We start from the raw sequence: 9,394 nt of genomic DNA on the forward strand, positions 1-9,394 counted from the left end.
TGGATTTAGTCAATATCTCTAATGGTAATGAATACCCCGCTACACATACCAAAAGTCAAGTTTTGCTCATGTTCAAGTTTTGTTCATGTCATCATCTTCATGCTAAGCCCAAGTCAGCCCTACAAATCATACACAATGAACCATTAGATCCATTCAACACACCATAACACATGTTAAAAGGCCATTTTGAGTTGTGGTAACCAATTACACAAAACAATGTAACCAATTACAGCTGCCCTGCGTGCCATTCCAGCATCCAGAATATACAAAGTTGCATTTTGGTAACCGGTACCAAGAATCAGATAATTGGTAGACCCTCATATGCATCAGTTCTAGCAACAACCATTTTACACAGGTTATCGGGTTGGTAATCGGTTACCAAGAATCAAGTAACAGGTTACAGGTACATTGCAATCCCATTTTACACATGTTTTCGAGTGCGTAATCGGTTACGCCATATCTGGTAACTGATACACCTGCACTAGAAGCAGAAAATCAGTTCTTTTCAAGCATTGTAGTGTTGTTTTCACATTTCAAATCATTCCAAAACAAGTTCACATAATACATAACAACTTACACTCAATTATGCAACAACAAATAAACTACTTCATGCATTGAACCAATATTCCTAACATAGTAACACTCATCAAAACATGAATTCATTCTAATCCTAACATCACCAAGTTGTCATAGTAGTCCCATTTAACACCCCAATGACAGTTCCAACAAACAACTTAACAATTATTAACACCTTTAACTTCATAACCAACTTGCTCATGAGAACACTTAACACTAACTGCTTCCCTAACTTCTAACTGCCGTTGCCCGGAAAATCTGACCAAAACAGTTGGAGAATGCATCTATATAAGCTCATCATTATCTTCCATCAAGGGGGTTAATCATTTTTTACAGAAAATTACTCATTGCGAACTCAGTTGTCATTCTCTCATTTCATCTTCTCCAATTGCTCTTCCCACACTAAAGCTCTATCACCATTGGAGTAAGCTTCACCTTGAAGTTTGTAACCAATTGAGCTAAGACATTAAATATTCAGCCAGAGTTGCTCTTGTATAAGGTGTGAGGTATTATAATGTAGTTGGGGAGTTTGTTGTTTCAGCCACTATACTAATGTATTCCGTTGCTCCTTTTTCTTGTAAAGTAGTTACTACTTGAGCCACAAAAGATGCTTTTTGGCCAATAGCTACATAAACACATACTACATTTTATCCCTATTGATTGAGAATCGTATCTGTAGCTACTGTTATTTTACCTGTTTGTTTGTCCCCAATAATCAATTCTCGCTGGCCACGCCCTATAGGGATCATAGAATCAATAATAATAAGTCCCGTTTGAAGAGGCTCATACACGAAACGTCTAGAAATAATACTGGGAACGAGATATTCAATTAAACAAGATTCTGAAGTTGAAATTTCTCCTTGGCTGTCAATAGGTTTAGCTAGGGAATTTACAATACGGCCAAAATAACCCTCACTTACTAGTATCTAAGAAATTCTTGTTGTTCCTTTTACAGAACTTCCCTCTTGTATCATCATACCATCACCCATTAATACAACACCAACATTTTTTTATTCCAAATTCAAAGAAATACCTACGGTACCCTCTTTAGATTCTACTAATTCACGAGCCATTACTTCATCAAGACCATAAATACGAGCAATGACATTGCCTACTTGAAGTACGGTACCTGTATTTACAATTTTTACTTCGGTATTATATTGCTCAATACATTTATGAATAATTTGATTAATTTCATTTGCATGACTGGTTACCATGAATATTTATAAATTTGATTCTTTTTTGAAGAAAAACAAAAATAAGTCCTCCATATACTCTCTATTATAGTATAACAACTAATCAGTTATATAGTAGAATAACAAACCAGTTATTTTTTGCTTAAATCGTTCCAAAAACACCAATAGTAGCACCGATTATACGTAAATGTAACTTGTTGTTTAAGCAACTATTAAGAGCTCCTTATAATACTTGTTGTAAAACCCTTTGTTGGACTTGATTAATCGCCTTTTGTTGTTCAAAATGAATGATTTCATTTTTGTGATTTTTGAATTGTTCCAAAGTTATATAAATTGAATTAATTTAATTTAATTTTTCTTGTTCTATCTCGGAATAACCATTCACTCGAAAGCGATATGCTTCCATTTCTACTTTCCTTAAATGGGGTCAGGCTTTTTTCAGCTGTTCAATGGTTGTTTCCTGTAGTTCTTATGAATTTCGAATAGTTCTAAAGATTCTTTGTTTTTGGTTATCTAATAAATCACTTAATGAAAGTAGATTCTCTTTCTATTCATTTTAAAATGTCTATGATCTCTTCCCAAACCAAACATGAATCTTTCAATTCATTTGGCTCAGACACTCAATTCGTTAAAGGAAATTTCCCCATATTTATTTTGGGATAAGCCTATCCTACATTCTACACTACTCTTACACTCACATAATCAACATCAACAACAACAATTCAATTTAGAATTTTTTTGAGCTAATTCTTGAGAAGAAGTAGTTCATAGCATAATTAGAAGATTAAAGGTTCAAAGAAGCATACCTCTATTTTCTTCATCTTCATCACCTTCAAATTTCAGCAAGTTCCAAGATAATCCTCCATCTTGTAGATCGGTGAATTTTTGTTTCTTCTTGTTTGCTGAATTTTTGATATCACAATGTAGCTCTTGCATTGGAGAATCAAAGCCCAAGGTTTGGTGACTTGATTCTTATCCACCTCCATTTAATTTTAGTTTTCATGGTCAGGGTTCATAACTTTCTTGCTACAATTTAAAGAATTGGTTAATCTTTGGAAATAATTGATGAGAGATTATGATAGAGGAGGTTGAGAGTAATAGATTATTGGTGTTATTTCTTAATTTTAATCAACTCTGCCGCCTCCGGTGCGGCGGAGCAAAAGCTTCAGTGGTGGTGCTTTTTTTGACATAAACATGAACATAAAGTGTAGAGGAGATGGATTTGCTTTGCTGAAGTTTTTCTTTCCCATGGCCAATTCCGGTTGGGCTTAGAGCCATTAAGCCCACAGTTTTTATTTTCACATCCATGTTTTGCTTAGCCTACCATTTGCTGAACCCAACACCACCACCTTATGTTTGGGTCTTATCTGTTAGACCCCAATCCTATGTTTCAAGGTTGCACACCCCCTGGTTTATGCACCCCTGCATATTTAATTATTTTTCTTTTATTTCTTATTTTTATCATTCTTTTGTCAATTTTTTGATATGCTTTTAATTCATGAACATGCACATTCCAATTCATATAAATGCATAGTAAATTCATGTATCATGGTTAATTATAATATTTTCCTTTGTAAACTTTAATTGAATTAATTGTATGGATTTCTTTAATTCTTCATTAAAATCCATTAGAAGTTAGGTTCCAACATGCTTAATTTTATTTCTCAATGCCATGTTAATTCATAAAAAGTACACATAAACAATGTTTAGTTTAATTAGGATATATTTCTACTTAAGATTTTAATTGAATTTAGTTTAAAGTTTTGCTCTTGAATTTTTCAATTAAAACTCATTAGAAATTAAATCCTTCACTCTTGATTGCATACATGAATGATGGTTATGAATTGTGATTATGAATGGTTTACTTTTCCACTTGAATGGTTCTTATGTGCATGTTTTAATTTTTGAATGGTGTATGATTATCCCCCATATTTGAGCAAAATATACCCCACTCCCATGAACATGTAACACTTTTATTGCTTTCCATTTTATCGCTTTTCTCACTCGTTCGTTAATTTAAAAATAATAAAAAATGATCTAAAAGTAACCTTTTTAAAAAGTACAAAAATAAACTTGATCTAACGTCAAGTGTTTTCCCAAATCAAATTCAATTGAATGCAACAGAAGTGTTTGATCCAACGTCAAGTACCTCTTTCATTTAATTCATATTTTGTTCAACAACCTCAAACGCTTGATCCAACATCAAGTCATTTTCAAATCATTTTTACAATAAACCGGATGAAAAAGGATGGGGTGTACGTACTTGTACATACCATTTCTCAAGTACTTGGGTTGTCGGTCGTGCATAGCTTGTGGCCCAATAATTTTATTCCATTCAAAATACTTTAAATAAATAAGTTTATTTAGTCCTCATATGGTAGAAAGAGAGGTCAAGATGCAATTGTCCTTTCAGCTCCTGAGTATTCTGATTGTCGGTCGTACTTAGCCTGTGGTTAGATGCTTGTCTCCCTCTAAGTACCAACGATTAAACTCACCTCAAAAATTCCATAAACAAAAACTCTTTGGATGAAAAAGAGAGGTCATTATGTACTTGTCCTTTCAGCTCTCAAGTACTCAGATTGTCATCCGTACTTAGCTTGTGGTATGATACTTGTCTCCCACTTAAAATTAATCACATCCCATTAAATTCAATTTTTTGCCTTAGGGCATTCAAACCTTTTCACAAAGGACATGTTATTTCCGTTCTATAGCAATAGGAACAACACTTAAGCCTCTCATATGCGACCATATAAGCTATGCTTAACTGCTAGAATACGACCCAAGAGTTTCCTTTCTATCGCAAACAAACAAACTCTTAAACTTTCCATACACGAGCATATAAACAACGTTTAACTGTTACATCATGAATGTTAACATCGCCCCATAAAATAACCAACAGATCCGTATTTTCTATCACGAACTACGGAGCTCTGATTTTCTCATTGCACTAGGAGAATACGTAGGTACGAGGGTCTGAATCCTTGACGAGCACACTAATTATAAACTTATTTTTTTTCCCTTTTAGCATTTCGTAAGTAACCTTTAGATGATAACATCCATTTGCGTAAAGAACAATCAAAATGGTCCCCATTGAGTATAATGTATATGGGGGATGCTAATACCTTCCACTTGCATAATAGACTCATGTATACGCTCTTGGTTGCGACGACCACCTTTTAGGGATTTTATCGATATTTTCCCTTTTCTCTAGAATTAATAAAGTTTGGTAGCGACTCTATACTTTTTGCGGCGCGACAGATGGCGACTCTGCCGAGGACATACCTAAGCGAGTCAAACCCATTTTTGTTTGTTTTCTTCATATGCTTTGGGTGTTTATCTTTATTTTTCTTGCTTTCTTTTATTAATATCTATTGCTTTTTACATTTCATATATTTTGGATATATTTGTTGTATTCTCATTGTGGGATGGGTTTCTGATACTATTGAGTGATATGCCAACTACTCAGGATTAGAGAGAACATCTAAGATAGAATGGTAGTTACGTAGTACTGGCTTGTTAGACGTAGTTGTCTTAATGGGTACGTGCGAAGACCCCGCCTAGAGTGATTTCTCATAAAGTGTTGTTGGCTCAAAATTTATTTTTCAATGAGGATAATACTTTCAAGGAAAGATTTGTAACCCAGGGGACCTTTAGTAAACCCGTGGCTTTTGAAGTCGAGGGTTGAACTCACTTAGAGTATATCCTCTTGAGGGTATCGTTGGCCCACAAGTTATTTTACGATGATAACGATATTCTCATCCAAGTATCTGTGACTCTAAGAACCTTAATAAAACTTCAGAGGCCACCTGTGAGGGGATATAGGTTTTTTGCAGGAAAGTAAAACTCAACCTACCTTGAGAATCATAAGCAGATTGTTTAGAATAGGCCGAACCTCTGAACCTAAAATATGCATAACATTACATTTCATGCATTTGCATTTGGGCCCTATTCTTAGGGAATCTTAAAATATTTATATTGTGTAGTGAGCATTTGAAAGATGAGTTTAGATAAAAAGAAACTCATTACCCCTCAAGTTCAAGCTACCCAATACATACAGTCGGATAGTCTTGAGTGGCAAAAGAATGCCATGCAAGAAGAACAACTTTGTAGGAATATATGGGCAGATGCTGAAGTTATTGACCATAAGTGTAGATGTGGGGACTTAGTTACTTTGGCTCAATATTATAACCCTTCTCTCTATTGCTTTACTTTCTAAGACTTCCAGCTAGCTCCGACCATCGAAGAGTTAGAGAGGCTTTTGTGTTGGTATCTGAAGGATCATGCTCCATTCATAGGCTTAAGGGAAAGCTTAACACCAAAAATGGCAGCAAAAGCATTGTACCTCTCTGTCAGAGAAGTAGAACTTGGTTTGGGGCCCAAAGGGTTTTCAAGGAAGTTCCTAGAAGAAAAGGCTTAGGCATTAGAGAATGAGGGAAAATAAGAGCCTTTCAACACCATTCTAGCTCTCCTTATCTATAGAGTTGTCATGTTCCCTAATGACGATGACTTTATAGATCCACCTACTATCAGTGTATTCTTGGCTAAGAATATGGTTCCTGCTCTCTTAGAAAACATGTACTACTGCCTTCATACAAGACATAAGAAAAAAAAGGGTAATCCTATGTTATGCTTCGTTGTTGTATTCTTGGCTTTTGTCCACCTACCTAAGAAAGGTCCTTCGGTGGAGTTTCTGAAGAATTTGAAGTGGTCTCAAAAGTTGGCTTCTCTTACCTCTGATGCTTTAGTTTGGTATCTTCCTACTTGGAATGTAGAAAAGGTTATTACCAGTTGCGAGGAATTCCCAAATGTCCCTCTTATAGGACCTCAGGGTTGTATCAACTACAATCCAACCTTGGCCCTGAGACAGCTCGAATATCCTTTGGAAAATGAACCCAAGATGGAACTATTGAAAGACTTTATCTTACCTGTCACGGGAACAAAGAATCATAACTTGTTAGAAAAGATTAAAAGAGCTTGGAGTCATATTCATATAAAAGTAAAAGAGATATCTAAAAGAGATTACAAAGCAAAAGAGCCTTATCATCAATGGGTAATAAAAAGGGTGGAAAAAGTCAATCTACCTTTCAGCACCGAGGTTCCAATCCCGCCTCCAGAGCCTGGACCTATTCATGTTTCCAAAGAAGAAGCTGATGAATTGAGGGCCATAATTGCATGATTGACTAAAGAGAATGAAGAATTGCGATCCAAACTCAATGGAATAATCGAGGAAAATATGAGACTTAAAAGGAAGAGCAAGGCTGATGAAGAGTTATTGGTCGAAAGCAGAAAAAAGGCCAAAATTGAGGAATGAAAAGTACCAGGAGTGGAATGAAAAGTACCAGGAAGCAGAAATCTCCAAAGAATGTGCACAACATTGGAAAGGGCGGTATGAGTCCTTGAGAAAAGAAAGTTTGGGTTGGATGAATGAAAAGAAACACCTTAATGGACTCTTGGACACTTACGAGAAATCTATCAATATCCTGAGTCCAGCTGTTGCTATGTGAAGCTAGCGGAAATATACTCGAATGCATCGCACGCTCGAACATACAACAGAGTCGCCGTCAAACTTTATTTATTCTCGAAGGAAAGGGAAAACATCGATAAAATCCAGGGAAAGAGAAACTAGGTAAGGAAGTCAATTATTCAAGGGGAAGGTATTAATACCCCTTACATCTGTTGTACTCAACAGTAACCGTTTTGATTGTTCTTGCTCTAATGGGTGTGATATTTAAGGTTTACTCGCAAAAGAATAAGGGAAAAAGAATGGAATAGATAAAGTGCTCGGAGAGGATTAGGACCATCATGCCTATGTATCCTTATAGTGCAATAAGAAATTCAGAATTAGGCAAATGATCAAGCAAAGAAGCCAGTAGGAAGGAAGTTATTTTCTCCTAAGACAACTCAGACAAAGATGAAGACCAAGGAAGAAGAGCAGATGGAAAAGGATGAATTGCTCACAAACAACTTCGACTCTTTGTCAGGGGGGACTTTGATGTCCTATGCAATGTAGTATTTGTGCTCCTTAGGGAATACGAATGTGTGACAGAATTTTCTAAGATCGAAGATTGTGAAGAGGAAGAGCTGGAGAAACACAAGCCAGTATGTTATTTTGTAATGAATAACGGGTGTATCGAAGAGCAAAATGTGTCTTTCAACGACCATGTGAGGGTGTGAAGAGTCACCTAAGGCCCCTATTTATAAGGGCAAAGTTCGAAGGTACCACTATAAATTAAATCCTGGTGGACGGTGGGGCAGTAGTGAATTTAATGCCTCACTTTTTGTTGGCTAAGATAGGGAAATTTGATACAGATTTAAGGCCCCATAATATGGTAATGTCCAACTATGAAGGTAAAGCTGGCCAGACTATGGGATTCATTCAAGTGGATATAACATTAGGTTCCATTACTCGAACCAGTGTATTTATGATGATAGCTTTAAGAGCCAACTACAACTTGTTACTAGGTCGAGAGTGAATACGTGGAATAGGGGCGATGCCTTCATCTCTTCACCAAATAATAACAATCTGGCACAAAGAAAAAATAGTCGAAAATGTTGAAGATGACCAGGGGTACTACATGGCCGAAGTAAACCATGTAGATAATAGAAATTTTGATAGGAATCTGGCCAACATAGCACCATGTGCACCAACAAAATTTGCATATATGCCTCTAGAGGAGGCATTTTTCTCTTTAAAACTCCACCCAACCCATGGGTTTACATGGGATCGCGAGATTATGGGAGAAAGGGTTTATAATTCTGACGAAATATGACCAACGGGCTAAGGAGACGAAAATTTGGTGATGATGACTGAATTCGATATGTTTGATCGAATCACGACCTACATGGTCGAGAATAGACTTAAAGTGGCTTTGGAATCCGAATTACCACACATGGATGGTAAGGCCAAGGAGATAGAAGTGTTCGACGTAATCCAAAGAATCAATGTTAAAGCTCAATCGTTCGAAGAGCTACGAATAGCAGTGGGAGACGACGGACAAAAAGGCCAGAGGCCCGATTGTATTTACGATGATGAGCCTTTGGGTTTTGAGAAGGATATAGAAGTGTCTACTATGATGATGCATCCTCATTATCCATTGGAAGAAATAAATTTGGGCGATGGATTGAATAGAAGGTCGACTTACATCAGCACCAACATGAATCCAAATCTGAAGACAAAGGGAATTAAATTACTTAAAGAATTTAAAGATTGCTTTTCCTGGGATTATAACAAAGTGCCAGGTTTAACCAGGAAATTGGTGGAATTAAAGCTACAAATAAAGACAGACAAGAAGCTAGTCAAACAGACGCCTAAGAGTTTTGCCCCAGAAAGTATGTTCAAAATAAATGAGGAGATCGAAAGGCTCCTAAGAATCAAGTCCATAAGAACTTCCAGGTATGTCAAATGGCTTGCCAGCATTGTTCCAATAATTAAGAAAAATGGAACGTTGAGGGTTTGTATCGATTTCAGAGATCTGAATACTACAACCTTAAATGACGAATACTCAATGCCTATCACCGAAATGTTGGTCGACTCAACATTGGGTTTCGAATACCTTAGTATGTTAGATGCTTACTCCAGTTATAACCAAACTTTTATTGCAGATGAGGTTGTGCCGAAGATG

The 9,394-nt window shown here is 36.3% G+C and overlaps 1 pseudogene; it reads right to left on the minus strand.

Annotated features, from left to right (window-relative positions):
• Positions 1 to 1,229: 1,229 nt before the first annotated feature.
• LOC127135297 (ATP synthase subunit alpha, chloroplastic-like) lies at positions 1,230 to 1,793 on the minus strand (annotated as a pseudogene).
• Between the last annotated feature and the right edge of the window lie 7,601 nt (positions 1,794 to 9,394).

The sequence above is a fragment of the Lathyrus oleraceus genome, chromosome 4, assembly GCF_024323335.1.
Source record: "Lathyrus oleraceus cultivar Zhongwan6 chromosome 4, CAAS_Psat_ZW6_1.0, whole genome shotgun sequence".
NCBI lineage: Eukaryota > Viridiplantae > Streptophyta > Magnoliopsida > Fabales > Fabaceae > Lathyrus > Lathyrus oleraceus.